General features: G+C 42.9%; 1 protein-coding gene across 1 annotated transcript in view; it reads left to right on the plus strand.

Moving 5' to 3' along the window:
- Positions 1-1264: 1264 nt before the first annotated feature.
- RERG (RAS like estrogen regulated growth inhibitor) overlaps positions 1265-13563 on the plus strand; it is a 45406-nt gene continuing 33107 nt past the window's right edge. Inside the window, exon 1 of the mRNA XM_040345529.1 lies at positions 1265-1527. The gene's annotated coding sequence lies outside the window, so the exon portion shown is untranslated. The remainder of the gene's footprint in view (positions 1528-13563) is intronic.

A 13563-nucleotide genomic window follows, 5' to 3' on the forward strand; every position in this document is an offset into this window, starting at 1 on the left:
AGACACGCTGTTGCGTCTCAGAGCATATCATCTCAGGGGATTCTATCCCAGACCCCCGTTGTTTAGAATCATTAGGGATGCTGAGTCCTCCAAAGGTTTTATGTCACAAAGCTATGCTATATAGTTGCAGTTTTTCTTGAAACTATACCCATATGAGTGATGGAGAAATTGGTAAGGGATGTGGGCCATTCAATCAATGATGACCTGCTTGTTGAACATGACACAGAGGTTGACCCAATTATATATTAATTTGCGGATATATTATACTCCTCATAGGTTATATACACTGCACAATGGGTCTATCACCAATGCCTACTTGTCCCAGATGTAAATGTGATAATGGTGACTTGATTCATCTACTGTGGCAGTGTCCAAAATTGCACCCGTACTAGAGGGGGTGGTGCATACTCTTAATAAGGTGTTTCATATGTCCCTTCTGCTTGACCCAAAATCCTGCTTGCTTAATGTACTTGATGAATTTGACTGGGATAACCATACTAGAAAAGCCATGGTAAGTGCGCTCTATCAGGTTTGTAAATTAATAATGCTACATTGGAAGTCTGAGGATCCTCCTACGGTTGGGGAACAGATTAGACATGTGCATGACGATACAATTTGTTTAATTTTGTATCGATTTCGTTAATCTAGTTATTTAGTTAAGTTAAATTCGGGATATTTGCTTAATTCGTATTCAGGATTTGTATTCGGAATTCGCATTTGAATTTCATATTTAGTATTTTTCAAATTTAACGTTTTTTTATTTTTTCGATTCGAAACATTTGAATTTTAATCAGCCAAAGCGAAAAGTTTTAATTTTGTGGCAAAGTGAAAAAAAAAAAAAAAATCGAATGATTGCAATTCCTCTTTAACCACTTCCATACAGGGCACTTATACACCTTCCTGCCCAGACCAATTTTCAGCTTTCAGCGCTGTTGCACTTTGAATAACAATTGCGCAGTCATGCTACACTGTACCCAAACTAAATTTGTATAATTTTGTTCCCACAAATAGAGCTTTCTTTTGGTGGTATTTGATAGGGGTGTTGAATATAATCGATGCAACGATGCATCGCGATTCGGGGCCCCCCGATTCGGCATCGATGCATGTGACCCCAATAATCGATGTCGGGTGACGTCATCCCGACTTGCCCCGCCCCTCCCGGGAGATCGCTCCGAGCAGGTCTTTTAAAATGTTTTTTTTTTATAAATGCGGTTTGTAATCCATTAAGTGGCAATCGCTCTGTGTGCTTTTTTTAAAAATGTATGCAGATTCATACCTCGTAGCTCCGTAGTAACTGTACATGCGATCATGTGACTCCATGGTCCGGCCCGCCTCTCTCTTCCTCTGTCCTCTCACATCCCTCGTCTCAAAGTCTCTTCTGATCTCAGCCCCGCCTGCCTCTCTTGTGATCTGTTACTTTAGCTATAGACGATGGGCGGGGCTGAGAACGGACATCAGGGGAGATGAGAGGCAGGTCCGAGCATGGAGTCACATGAGGGGAAAGTAATATACACACGGAGACATGAGGTATGATGATTCTGCATATGTTGTAAAAAGCATATTACAGCCCTGGCTATAACAGCATTTGTTATCACAGGTATTTTATCAGCAGTCTGATTCCTACACATGCTCTGCCTGTGCTGACATTTCTCTGACTCTCTGCACATTCCACTGTGTTAACTCCTAGTGTGCTGGAATGTGCAAAGAGTCAGAGAAATTTCAGCAGACAGTGCAGTGCAGTGAAACTCACAGGGCTCTGTCAGTTGTGGAATGTAATCCCTGAGTCCTGACCCCCCAGCAGCCATGTGTATTCCTGTGCACTTTTTAAAGGGGAGTTTCACCCTATTTACACCCTTTAAAAATGCACAGATGACAATGAACCCTCAATAAAAAATGTCAGTACAGCGAGGACTTGGGAATGTGTTAATTTTAATAGAAAATAAATAACACGGTAGTCCTCGCTGTACTGATATTTTTATTGAGGGTTCATTGTCATCTGTGCATTTTTAAAGGGCGTATTGATGACAATGTCAGCACATAAAAACACACTGAAAATGCACAGGCAAAATCATGTATTTTTCCTCATTGTTCCCTCCAATCATCCTGTGTGCGCACTGCGCAGAACAGCATGTAAGTACTGAGGAGGAGGGGGTGCTGTTATCCGGGGACACAGGGGGGGTACGGGCATGTAGTGGAATCTGATGTGTCACCTGTGATAAGTCATTGTCACTGCAGGGACTGGGCTGTATGGAGGAGAAATATAGACCATCTCCTGTACTATGTCCACAATCTCTGAATCTCTGATCATCTCCTGTACTATGTCCGCAGTCTCTGATCATCTCCTGTACTATGTCCGCAGTCTCTGATCATCTCCTGTACTATGTCCGCAGTCTCTGATCATCTCCTGTACTATGTCCGCAGTCTCTGATCATCTCATGTACTATGTCCGCAGTCTCTGATCATCTCATGTACTATGTCCGCAGTCTCTGATCATCTCCTGTACTATGTCCGCAGTCTCTGATCATCTCCTGTACTATGTCTGCAGTCTCTGATCATCTCCTGTACTATGTCTGCAGTCTCTGATCATCTCCTGTAGCATGTCTGCAGTCTCTGATCATCTCCTGTAGCATGTCTGCAGTCTCTGATCATCTCCTGTAGCATGTCTGCAGTCTCTGATCATCTCCTGAAGCATGTCTGCAGTCTCTGATCATCTCCTGAAGCATGTCTGCAGTCACTGATCATCTCCTGTAGCATGTCTGCAGTCTCTGATCATCTCCTGTAGCATGTCTGCAGTCTCTGATCATCTCCTGTAGCATGTCTGCAGTCTCTGATCATCTCCTGTAGCATGTCTGCAGTCTCTGATCATCTCCTGAAGCATGTCTGCAGTCTCTGATCATCTCCTGAAGCATGTCTGCAGTCACTGATCATCTCCTGTAGCATGTCTGCAGTCTCTGATCATCTCCTGTAGCATGTCTGCAGTCTCTGATCATCTCCTCTAGCATGTCTGCAGTCTCTGATCATCTCCTGTAGCATGTCTGCAGTCTCTAATCATCTCCTGTAGCATGTCTGCAGTCTCTGATCATCTCCTTTAGTATTTTGGGGGGAGAGCCATGCGCACTTGCGCTGCAATCGTGATGCATCGCCGAATCGAATCGAATCGAATCGTGGACTTGATAATCGTAATCGCATTGAATCGTGAGACCGGTGAAGATGCGCAGCCCTAGTATTTGATCACCTCTGGGATTTTTATTTTCTGCTAACAAAATTAAAAAAGACTGACAATTTTGAAAAACAAATGCTTTTTTTTTTTGTTTCCGTTACAAAACTTTGTAAATAAGTACGTTTTCTCCTTCACTGATGGGCACTGATGGGGCTGCACTGACGGGCACTGATAAGGCGGCACTGATGGGCACCTATGAGGTGGCACTGATGAGGTGGAATTGATGGGCACTGATGGGCACTAATATGCAGCACTGATGGGGCACTGATTGGCGGCACGGATGGGCACTGATAGGCGGCACGGATGGGGACAGATAGGCGGCATGGATGGGCACAGATAGGCACAGATAGGCGGCATGGGTGGGCATGGATAGGCGACTTGGATGGGCACAGATAGGCGGCATGGATGGGCACCGATAGGTGGCATGGATGGGCACTGATAGGTGGCACGGATGTACTGTTTTGTACTTATGGATGCCAATCAGTGCCAAACAACAATGCCTGCCAATCAGTGATGCCCATTGTGGGCACTGATTGGCGTCCATTGTGGGCACTGATTGGCATCCATTGTGGGCACTGATTGGCATCCCTGGTGGTCTAGGGTGGCATACCTGGTGGTGGGCATCCCTGGTGGTCTGGTGGCATCTCTGGTGGTCTAGTGGCATCCCTGGTGGTCTAGTGGCATCCCTGGTGGTCTAGTATGGGCATCCTCGGGGGGGGGCTATGCTGATAATCGCTCAGCACAAACCCCCCTGTCAGAGGAGCAGTCGATCGACTCTCCTCTACTCACGTCTGACAGACGCGAGTGAGGAAAAGCCGATTACCGGCTTTTCCTGTTTACATCGTGATCAGCCGTGATTGGACGCGGCTGACCACGTATTGATTGCTACAGCACAAAAATGCTTTAATTAATTAGTGTCTGACTTACCAAAGACACTCAGATGTTCCATCAGAATCGGTTACCCATCTAATCATGTGTTAACCAGAAGTAACATTTCGGGAGAGGAGAGACCGCGCGGAAGTGACGTTCCATCGCCGCCATCTTGGTACTCTCGTCCGTAGCAAGGCTACAGTTAGAAGTCGGCAAGCAGACTTCTTTTTACACCCACCAAAGTCTTGTATTTTACACTTATTTTTACCAGTAAACTGAGCATGATATACTATTTAAGCCTTATATAGTATATCAGCTCAGTTTACTGGTAAAAATACTTGTACAATTTAGGACTTCAGTGGGTGTAAAAAGATGTCCGCTTGCCGACTTCTAACTGTAGCCTTACTGCGGACAAGAGTACTAAGTTGGCAGCGACGGAACTTCACTTCCGCGCAGTGTCTCCTCCCCCGAAAGCGACGTCTCGCTGGCCGAGACGGATAGACTCCGGCATACACACAATAACTTTGGGTCTGACTCGGCCAGCCTTGCAGATTGGACCCCCTGACCCCCTGAGTGCTCTGACACTCGTGTATTGTCGGCAATGCTCGGCTACCCGCGCTCACGTCCTGGACGTACAGGACGTCAGCGCGGGTCGAGACTGCCCGACTATTCCCGAGTGTACTGCGCTTGGTATGGGTCGGCGCAGTGTTCAAAACTCGGCACGGGAAACGAGCGAGGACGCCGCAGAAGGACACCGGACCCGCCGAAGAGGACACCGGACCCGCCGCAGAAGGACACCCGAAGCCGCAGAAGGACACCCGAAGCCGCAGAAGGACGCCGGACCCGCCGAAGAGGACACCAGAAGCCGCAGAAGGACGCTGGACCCGACGAGGCCGCCGATGGACGCTGCGCAAGACACCAAAACTGTAAGTACAAAAAAAACTTTTTTTCCACAGGATTCAGGCTCACTTTAAGGGTGCGCGGTATACGCGGGAGCGCGTTATACCGCGATAAATACGGTAGTATTCTTAGTTTTTTCCTTCTTTTGCGAACGAATGCAGTTATGAAGGAGTATTGCAGAGTAATGTCTGCTATTCTGTAAAGTTATATGTATTGAACATTTACAGTTACATATCTCTTGTGCGTTATTTTTTTTATTTAGGTGACTATAAAGCAGTAATTATTTATGTTCATTCTTAAATCATACTACACTATTATGCAGGTCTCAGAGTACTTAGCACAATGGCTTGGTGATCTGCTCAGTTTTCTCCAAAGCACTCAAGTTATGCTGTGTTTATTTTTCCAGTGTACAAGTGAATTAAAATAAACAAACAGCTCGGGGGGTAAGCACGCGTATATGCTCCGCTGGGAATGGGTGCTGGGGGAGGAGATGCCAGTGGCAACGTGGCAGACGATCTGGTCTCAGGCAGCAAAAAGCTCTTTCTGCATGCTCTAGAAGGAGAACGCCTACAAAATTCTCTTTGGGTGATGTGATATGATGGGTTTGGCCAAAAAGTTCAATTTTAGTCTCATCAGACCAGAGCACCTTCCTCCATACATTTTGGGAGTCTCCCACATGCCTTTTCGCAAACTCAGAACATGCTATTTTGTTTTTTGCGGAAAGTAACGGCTTTCTTCTGGCCACTCTGCCATAAAGCCCAACTCTATGGAGCGTACGGCTTATTGTTGTCCTATGTACAGATACTCCAGTCTCTGCTGTGGAACTCTGCAGCTCCTCCAGGGTTACCTTAGGTCTCTGTGCTGCCTCTCTAAATTAACCACTTAAGGACCAAGCCTGTTTTTCAGATTTGGCGTGTACAAGATTAAAACATTTTTTTGCTAGAAAATTACTTAAAACCCCCAAGTATTATATATATATATATATATATATTTTTTTTACACCCTAGGGAATAAAATGGCGGTCATTGCAATACTTTTTGTCACATCGTATTTGCGCAGCGGTCTTACAAGCGCACTTTTTTTGGAAAAAGAAAATTTGTATTAAAAGATAAGACAAAAGTAAAGTTAGCCCAATTTTTTTATATATTGTGAAAGATAATGTTACGCCGAGTAAAATGATACCCAACATGTCACGCTTCAAAATTGCGCCCGCTCGTGGAATGGCGGCAAACTTTTACCCTTAAAAATTTCCATAGGCGACGTTTAAAAAATTCTATAGGTTGCATCTTTTGAACTACAGAGGAGGTCTAAGGCTAGAATTATTGTTCTCGCTCTTGTGTGGATTGAACACCGTTTTCATATGCAGGCGCTACTCACGTATGCGTTCGCTTCTGCGCGCGAGTTTGTCGGGAGGGGGCGCTTTAAAAAAGATTTTTGGGGTTTTCTTATTTATTTTTATTTATTTTATTCATTTTTACACAAAAAATAAAAATGGATCACTTTTATTCCTATTACAAGGAATGTAAACATCCCTTGTAATAGAAAAAAGCATGACAGGTCCTCTTAAATATGAGATCTGGGGTCAAAAAGACCTCAGATCTCATATTTAAACTAAAATGCAAAAAAAAAAAAAAAAATCGTAATTTGAAAAAATGACAACAAGAAAATATTGCTTGGGGACAGGTGGGGGCCATCTTGCCCTCACTCGTATCCCAGCCGAGCAGGGGAGAAGACCGGATCGCCTCCGCCGCTGCCGACGACTCCAGTAAGCGGCGGAGGGCGCGAGAGAGCGGCGGGAGGGGGGCCCTCTCCTGCTGCCGATAATGGTGATCTTGCGGTGAATCCGCCGCGGAGACCGCGGTTATCGTTGAAAGGACCGCTCACTGAAAAGATTGATATCTCGGTTGTGGCAGCAGCGTATATATACAGTGAGCGGTCCTTAAGTGGTTAATGCCCTCCTTTCCCGGTCTGTGAGTTTTGGTGTGCGGCCGTCTCTTGGTAGGTTTGCAGTTGTGCCATGTTCTTTCCATTTGGTTATGATAGATTTGATGGTGCTCCTAGGGATCATCAAAGATTTGGATATTTTTGTAAAACTTAACCCTGACTTGTACTTCTCAACGACATTGTCCCTTACTTGTTTGGAGAGTTCCTTGGTCTTCATGGCAGAGTTTGGTTAGTGATGCCCCTTTCAAAAAGGTGTGTATATGTAATGAAAGATCATGTGACACTTAGATTACACACAGGTGGACATCATTTCACTAATTATGTGACTTCTGAAGGTAATTGGTTTCACCAGAGCTTTTTATGGGTTTCATAACAATACATACATACATACGCACATGCCAATTATCATTTTTTTATTTCTGAAAAACAGTTTTATGTATATATTTTTCCAATTTTACTTCACCAACTTAGACTATTGTGTTCTGATCCATCACATATAATTCAGATTAAAAAACATTGAACTAAAGGCTGTAATGTAACATAATAGGTAAAAATACAAGGGGGTGAATACTTTTACAAGGCACTGAAAACGTGGCACTATTCTTCATTTAATGCCAACAATGGGGAACTTTTACTCCCATTAAAAATAAATGATGAAGCACTGGTCATTTTCTGCTCCCACTGGCCATAGTCTGGCCCACCTAAAGCTTGAAGGACTGTAAACTGGCCCTTTGTTTAAAAGGTTTGGAGATTTTAATTAACATTTTTGGAATTCCACACCATAATATTATTGAATACTCATATACCATTGCATGCATTTGAAGAGTTTATATAATCAACGAAACTAAAGTGCATTAGCTAATTGGTGTTCGCCTATTTTCAGCATATGCTCCTGAGTCCAATGCAATATTTTATTAGGTGATATACTCTGTGGGATTTGAACCCATGAGTCCTTTAAGGCCAGAGTCTTTCAAGATAGAAGCAGTGACCACTAACCTATTGGGCTGAGCGCAATCATATATGGAAAACAGAAAATTGTACACTTACCTTTCTGTAATTTTCCTTTCCTGGTGCATCTTCATGGCAGCATACACTGGGTTGTGGCTTCGCCCCCACAACCTGATAGGACTGGTTAACTATAAGATTTCAGCTACAACCCAGCCCAGCATTCTCTGTAACTATCACCTCAAGGGTGCAAATCTATGCTGTCATAAAGATGCACCAGGAAAGAAAATTATGGAAAGGTAGGTATACAATTTTCAACTTTCCTTGCACATCATGGCAGCATACACTGAGAGATAACTCGCCGAGTGAGTGGAAGAAGAAAACTTAAATTTATTAACAGGATCAGCCTGGTCTGCTTGGATAACAGATCTGCCAAACTCTACTGTCATAAGCCAAGCCAGAGCCACACGGCAGTGCGAAATTAACGTATTTATAGACAACCATGTTTCCACCTTACAGATCATTTCCAGAGAGACTCTGCAGTACTCTGCCTAGGCGGTTGCCATTGCCCTCATGGAATGTGCCCTGAAGCCCACTGGAGTTGGATACTGTAAGCTTGAGTAGGCCTTCTTTATGATCTTTATCAACCAAGAGGATATGGTGTGCGAGGATCCGCTTGGCCCCCATGGGGTATTATTAGAAGGTTATCCACTTTTCTGAATGGTTCAGTATGTCAGGTATGCCTTCATGTTTAATCCATCCTTTAGTGGATGCAGTGTTCTTTGATCATTGAGAGAGGATGGCACTATGATCTCCTGATTGAAATGGAAGGCGGTAGCTACCTTTGAAATAAACCTTTCTGACGGTCTTAGGATTACTCTGTCCGGATAGAATATAAGGTGGGACTCTTTAGTAACAAGAGCTTGAATTAATACTTGCTGTTCTGAGGTTATGGTGATGAGGAAACACTAAGTTGACCATTGGGAGAGCCTGGAAGTCCCCAGTGCTTAGTTTTGAAGTAGTTAACCTCCCTGGCGGTATGATTATTTCAGAAAAAAGGTGCTGAAAGCGGTACCATTATTTGCAAGGAAATTTGGCATTTTATACTGTAGGCCTGTAATTCTTAGGAATAACTCACTTAAATCTGTCCAAACAAGAGTCTAGTAGGCATCCCGGGTATGAATTTTTTTTAAAAACAAAATTATAAATTATAATATAATAAATAATTATAAATAATTATAACAAATAATAATATAATTATAATAAAAATTATTCAATAATGTAATCAACTCAAAATCATTAAAATTTGCTCAGTTGCAGAATTGTCGCTGTCATTACTTTTATTTTTTTTATGACGAATTTCCCCACAAATCGCTATCGCTCAATTCTGCAAGTGATTATAATTTATTATCGCTGTTTTCTAGCTGCTCCAAAACCATTTTTGACATTAAGGGACACTTTTGGACAATCTACAGTTTTCAGGCAGAAAGAACAGTTTTTATTATATAAAAGTACATGTAGTGCACTGGGCAGACCACTAGGGATAAGGGGGGTGTGTATTTTTTACATACAGTACTGTAATCTATAAGATTACAGTATACTGTATGTATTGTGTTTGTTTACCTTTTTGAATTTGGCGCTGTTCTCCGCTCCCGTGCGTCGTAACGTCGCAGGGAACGGAGATCGGCGGCACAGGAGGACACTGTGTGAATCGAGCGAGGTCCCGCTCGCTCACACAGCGCGGTGGCATCGCTGGATCCAGGGACAAGGTAAGTAAACCAAGCCTGTGGATTCAGCGAGGCGAGCCCGAGTCTGACTCGGGGTTACCGATCGTAGCCCAAAAATCTCACCCCGAGTCAGACTCGGGAATACCGCCAGGGGGGTTAAATATTGTATGATATCATGATCAATTATAAATTATCAGCCCTCGCTTCGGACAGCCATAATAAATTTCTCAAGGTATGGCAACCATGGATAACGTACTCCCAACCTTCCAGGTTCAACAATAGACTTATTTCCATTTAAAGGTCTCCCGCTGCACCCCCCGCTGGACCCTCCTCCCTCCTTTTCTTCTCTACTTTTCTTCCTCCTTATTTTTTAACCTTTCCGCTTTTCTCCCTTCATTCTCTCTTACACTTCAGTACACATATTTTTCTATAGAAAGGTTACAACCTTTTCATATTACCATTAATGTACAGTATATTACCGAGTGCTTCTTCCCGAGGACTTCCACTAACATTACATTGTTTTGGTGACGTTTCCAACATTCCAATTGTATCCCTTCGTTGGGATTCTTTTCTGTATGCTATGTACAATTTAACCATTTAATTGTCAATGTACCCTGTTGAATTTATTTTTTCTATAAATAAAATACTATAGAAAAATCTATTGAAAAAACATCACTCTCAGATCACGCCCCAGTAATAGTGAAGTTGAGACTTACGGGAAAACAAAACAGTGCAAATACATGAAGGCTAAATGAAGATTTAATAACAAGAAATAGCAATAGGAGATAAAAAAAAAATACAACAATATTTTATGCTGAACAAGACCCCTGACGTGTCAAAAGCCATAACATGGGAAGCACATAAAGCTTATATCAGAGGCGTGTTGCTATCTATAGGTGTGAGAAAGAAGAGGGAAAAGGCAATAGGAATGGAAAGGGTAATAAAATAAATATGAGCTGGAACAGATACATAAAAAGAAAGCTGACACTGAAGTACAACAGACATTAACAATAAAAAGAGATCAACTAAAAGACTCAATGGAACAAGAAACAAAAAATGACTTTAATAAGGTTGGTGAAAGATAGATACAAATGGGGGAACAAATCTGGAAAAAATCTTGTAAATTCCCTAAAAAATTAAAAGTCGTTAAATGATATAGAAAAGATGAAAGTATGAAAGGAGAGATGGTGTATAAACATCAGAAATAGCAAAGGTTTTCCAAAGTTATTATAGCACCCTATACTCAGTAAGGGGGAAGGAGACAAAAGTAGTAGAGGAAAAAGGAAACAACAAATACAGGAATATCTAAATGAAGCACAGCTGCCTAGAATCTCGATAGATAAACTACAGGGGTTGAAAGATCCAATAACACAAGAAGAGATCAGAAAAGCAATAAATAGTACAGCAACAGGAAAGAGCCCTGGACCCGACGGATTTACAGTCAGATATTATAAAATATTTAAAGAGTAACTAATCCCAAAAAATAGTGTATACCTGAATAAATCAGGGGAGGAAATGAGAAGAGAGTCATTATTGGCCTATGTAACAGTAATACCCAAATGAGGGAAAAGATACAACATTATGCTCTAATTATACACCAATAGGGATGAGCTTCGTATTCGAGTCGAACTCATGTTCGACTCGAACATCGTATGTTCGATCGTTCATCGAATTACGAACATTTTGGGCCGTACGCGCCAAATTCGAGTTGCGTTTCACGGCCCATAATTCACTGCGGCATCGCAGTGCATTGCTGGCTGATGATTGACCAAGCATGCACTATGACCCGCATGCTTGGCCAATCACAGCTTGCAAAAATCGAAAAGAGCCACAATTGGCCAAAGCCAGGGTGGCTTTGGCCAATTATGGCTCAGGGGGTTTAGTACACGCCCCACACTATAAAAGGCCGCCTGCAGGTCTGCCTTGTGTAGTGTGTTGCGGTGGTTAAAAGAGAGAAGACAGAGAGAAAGTGTCATTTTTAGTAGGTAGATAGAGCAGGCAGGCAGGCAGGCTAGCCAGTAAAAGTTACAGTGTGTAGAGGATATATATGCATCCCAGGTGTTGTATATATTTATACACTGTATAGTTTAGCTAGATCAGCTCTTCCAAATTTACTGGCAGGCAGGTGATTGTGCTAGCTGCAGTATTCTCACGTGGTGTATTGCCTGTGTCCTCTGCAGTGTGCACCATAAAGCTAAGTGGTGTGTGTACTGCCTGTGTCCTCTGCAGTTTGCACCTAAAGCTACGTGGTGTGTACTGCCCGTGTCCTCTGCAGTTTGCACCTAAAGCTACGTAGTGTGTGTACTGCCTGTGTCCTCTGCAGTTTGCACCTAAAGCTACGTGGTGTGTACTGCCCGTGTCCTCTGCAGTTTGCACCTAAAGCTACGTAGTGTGTGTACTGCCTTTGTCCTCTGCAGTTTGCACCTAAAGCTATGTGGTGTGTACTGCCCGTGTCCTCTGCAGATTGCACCTAAAGCTACGTAGTGTGTACTGCCCGTGTCCTCTGCAGTGTGCACCTAAAGCTATGTGGTGTGTGTACTGCCTGTGTCCTCTTCAGTGTGCACCTAAAGCTACGTGGTGTGTGTACTGTCTGTGTCTGTGCTTTTTCTCAATGATTTTCATCCATATTGCAGGGACCAGACATTACATTAATGCCGCAAGCAGTTTTAAATTACCTTTTTCTTATAGTAATCTCATTTTGTGCAGGGACAGTTCTAAACATGTGCCACTTCACAGGCATACTATAGACACCCAGCCGGCACGATATTTAAAGGAATTTTTCATTTTTATTTTTTTATTTAAGCATCATTAAAATCACTGCTCCAGAAAAACTTTTTTTCCATTGATACATGTTCCCTGGGGCAAGACCCGGGTTCTCAAAGACGGTTTCACAGGCATGCTATAGACACCCAGGAGGGACGATATTTAAAGTAATTTTTCATTTTTTTATTTTTTTTTATTTAAGCATCATTAAAATCACTGCTCCAGAAAAAACAACCTTTTAAAAACTTTTTTTCCATTGATACATGTTCCCTGGGGCAAGACCCGGGTTCTCAAAGACGTTTTCACAGGCATGCTATAGACACCCAGGAGGGACGATATTTAAAGTAATTTTTCATTTTTTTATTTTTTTTTATTTAAGCATCATTAAAATCACTGCTCCAGAAAAAACAACCTTTTAAAAACTTTTTTTCCATTGATACATGTTCCCTGGGGCAAGACCGGGTTCTCAAAGACGTTTTACGACAATAACTTGCATATTAGGCTTTAAAATTAGCACTTTTGAATTTGAACGTTCGAGTCCCATAGATGTCAATGGGGTTCTAAATGTTCGCGCGAACGGTCGGTCCGTTCGAAGGTTCTGGTGCGAACCGAACAGGGGGGTGTTCGGCTCATCCCTATACACCAATAGTATTATTAAACGCGGATACAAAATTATATGAAAAAATCTTAGCGACGAGATTAAAAAAGCTGATGCCGGAGTGGATCCACGCAGATCAGACAGGGTTTGTAACAGGAAGAGAAGGTAAAGACAACTGAAAGTGAACATTACTATTGTTACAGAAGGGGAAAGGAGGAAAGGCCACAGCTATATTCCTGGTAATAGACGCCGAAAAGGCTTTTTGACTTTATGATGGAAACAATAGAAAACCTGGCAATAGGACCCAAAATGGCCAAATGGATGAAAAACCTATACAATCACCCCACCGCGTCGGTAAAGGTCAACGTAGGTATGTCGCCCTTCTTTTGAGATGTTCACTGGAACAAGACTAGGGATGAGCCGAACACCCTCCGGTTGGGTTCGTACCACGAACTTTAGAACCCCATTAACCACTTCAGCCCTGGACCATATTGCTGGTCAATGACTGGGCCACTTTTTGCGATTCGGCACTGCGTCGATTTAACTGACAATTGCGCGGTCGTGCGACGCGGCTCCCAAACAAAATTGGCGTCCTA

The sequence above is a fragment of the Rana temporaria genome, chromosome 3 (genome assembly GCF_905171775.1).
Source record: "Rana temporaria chromosome 3, aRanTem1.1, whole genome shotgun sequence".
NCBI lineage: Eukaryota > Metazoa > Chordata > Amphibia > Anura > Ranidae > Rana > Rana temporaria.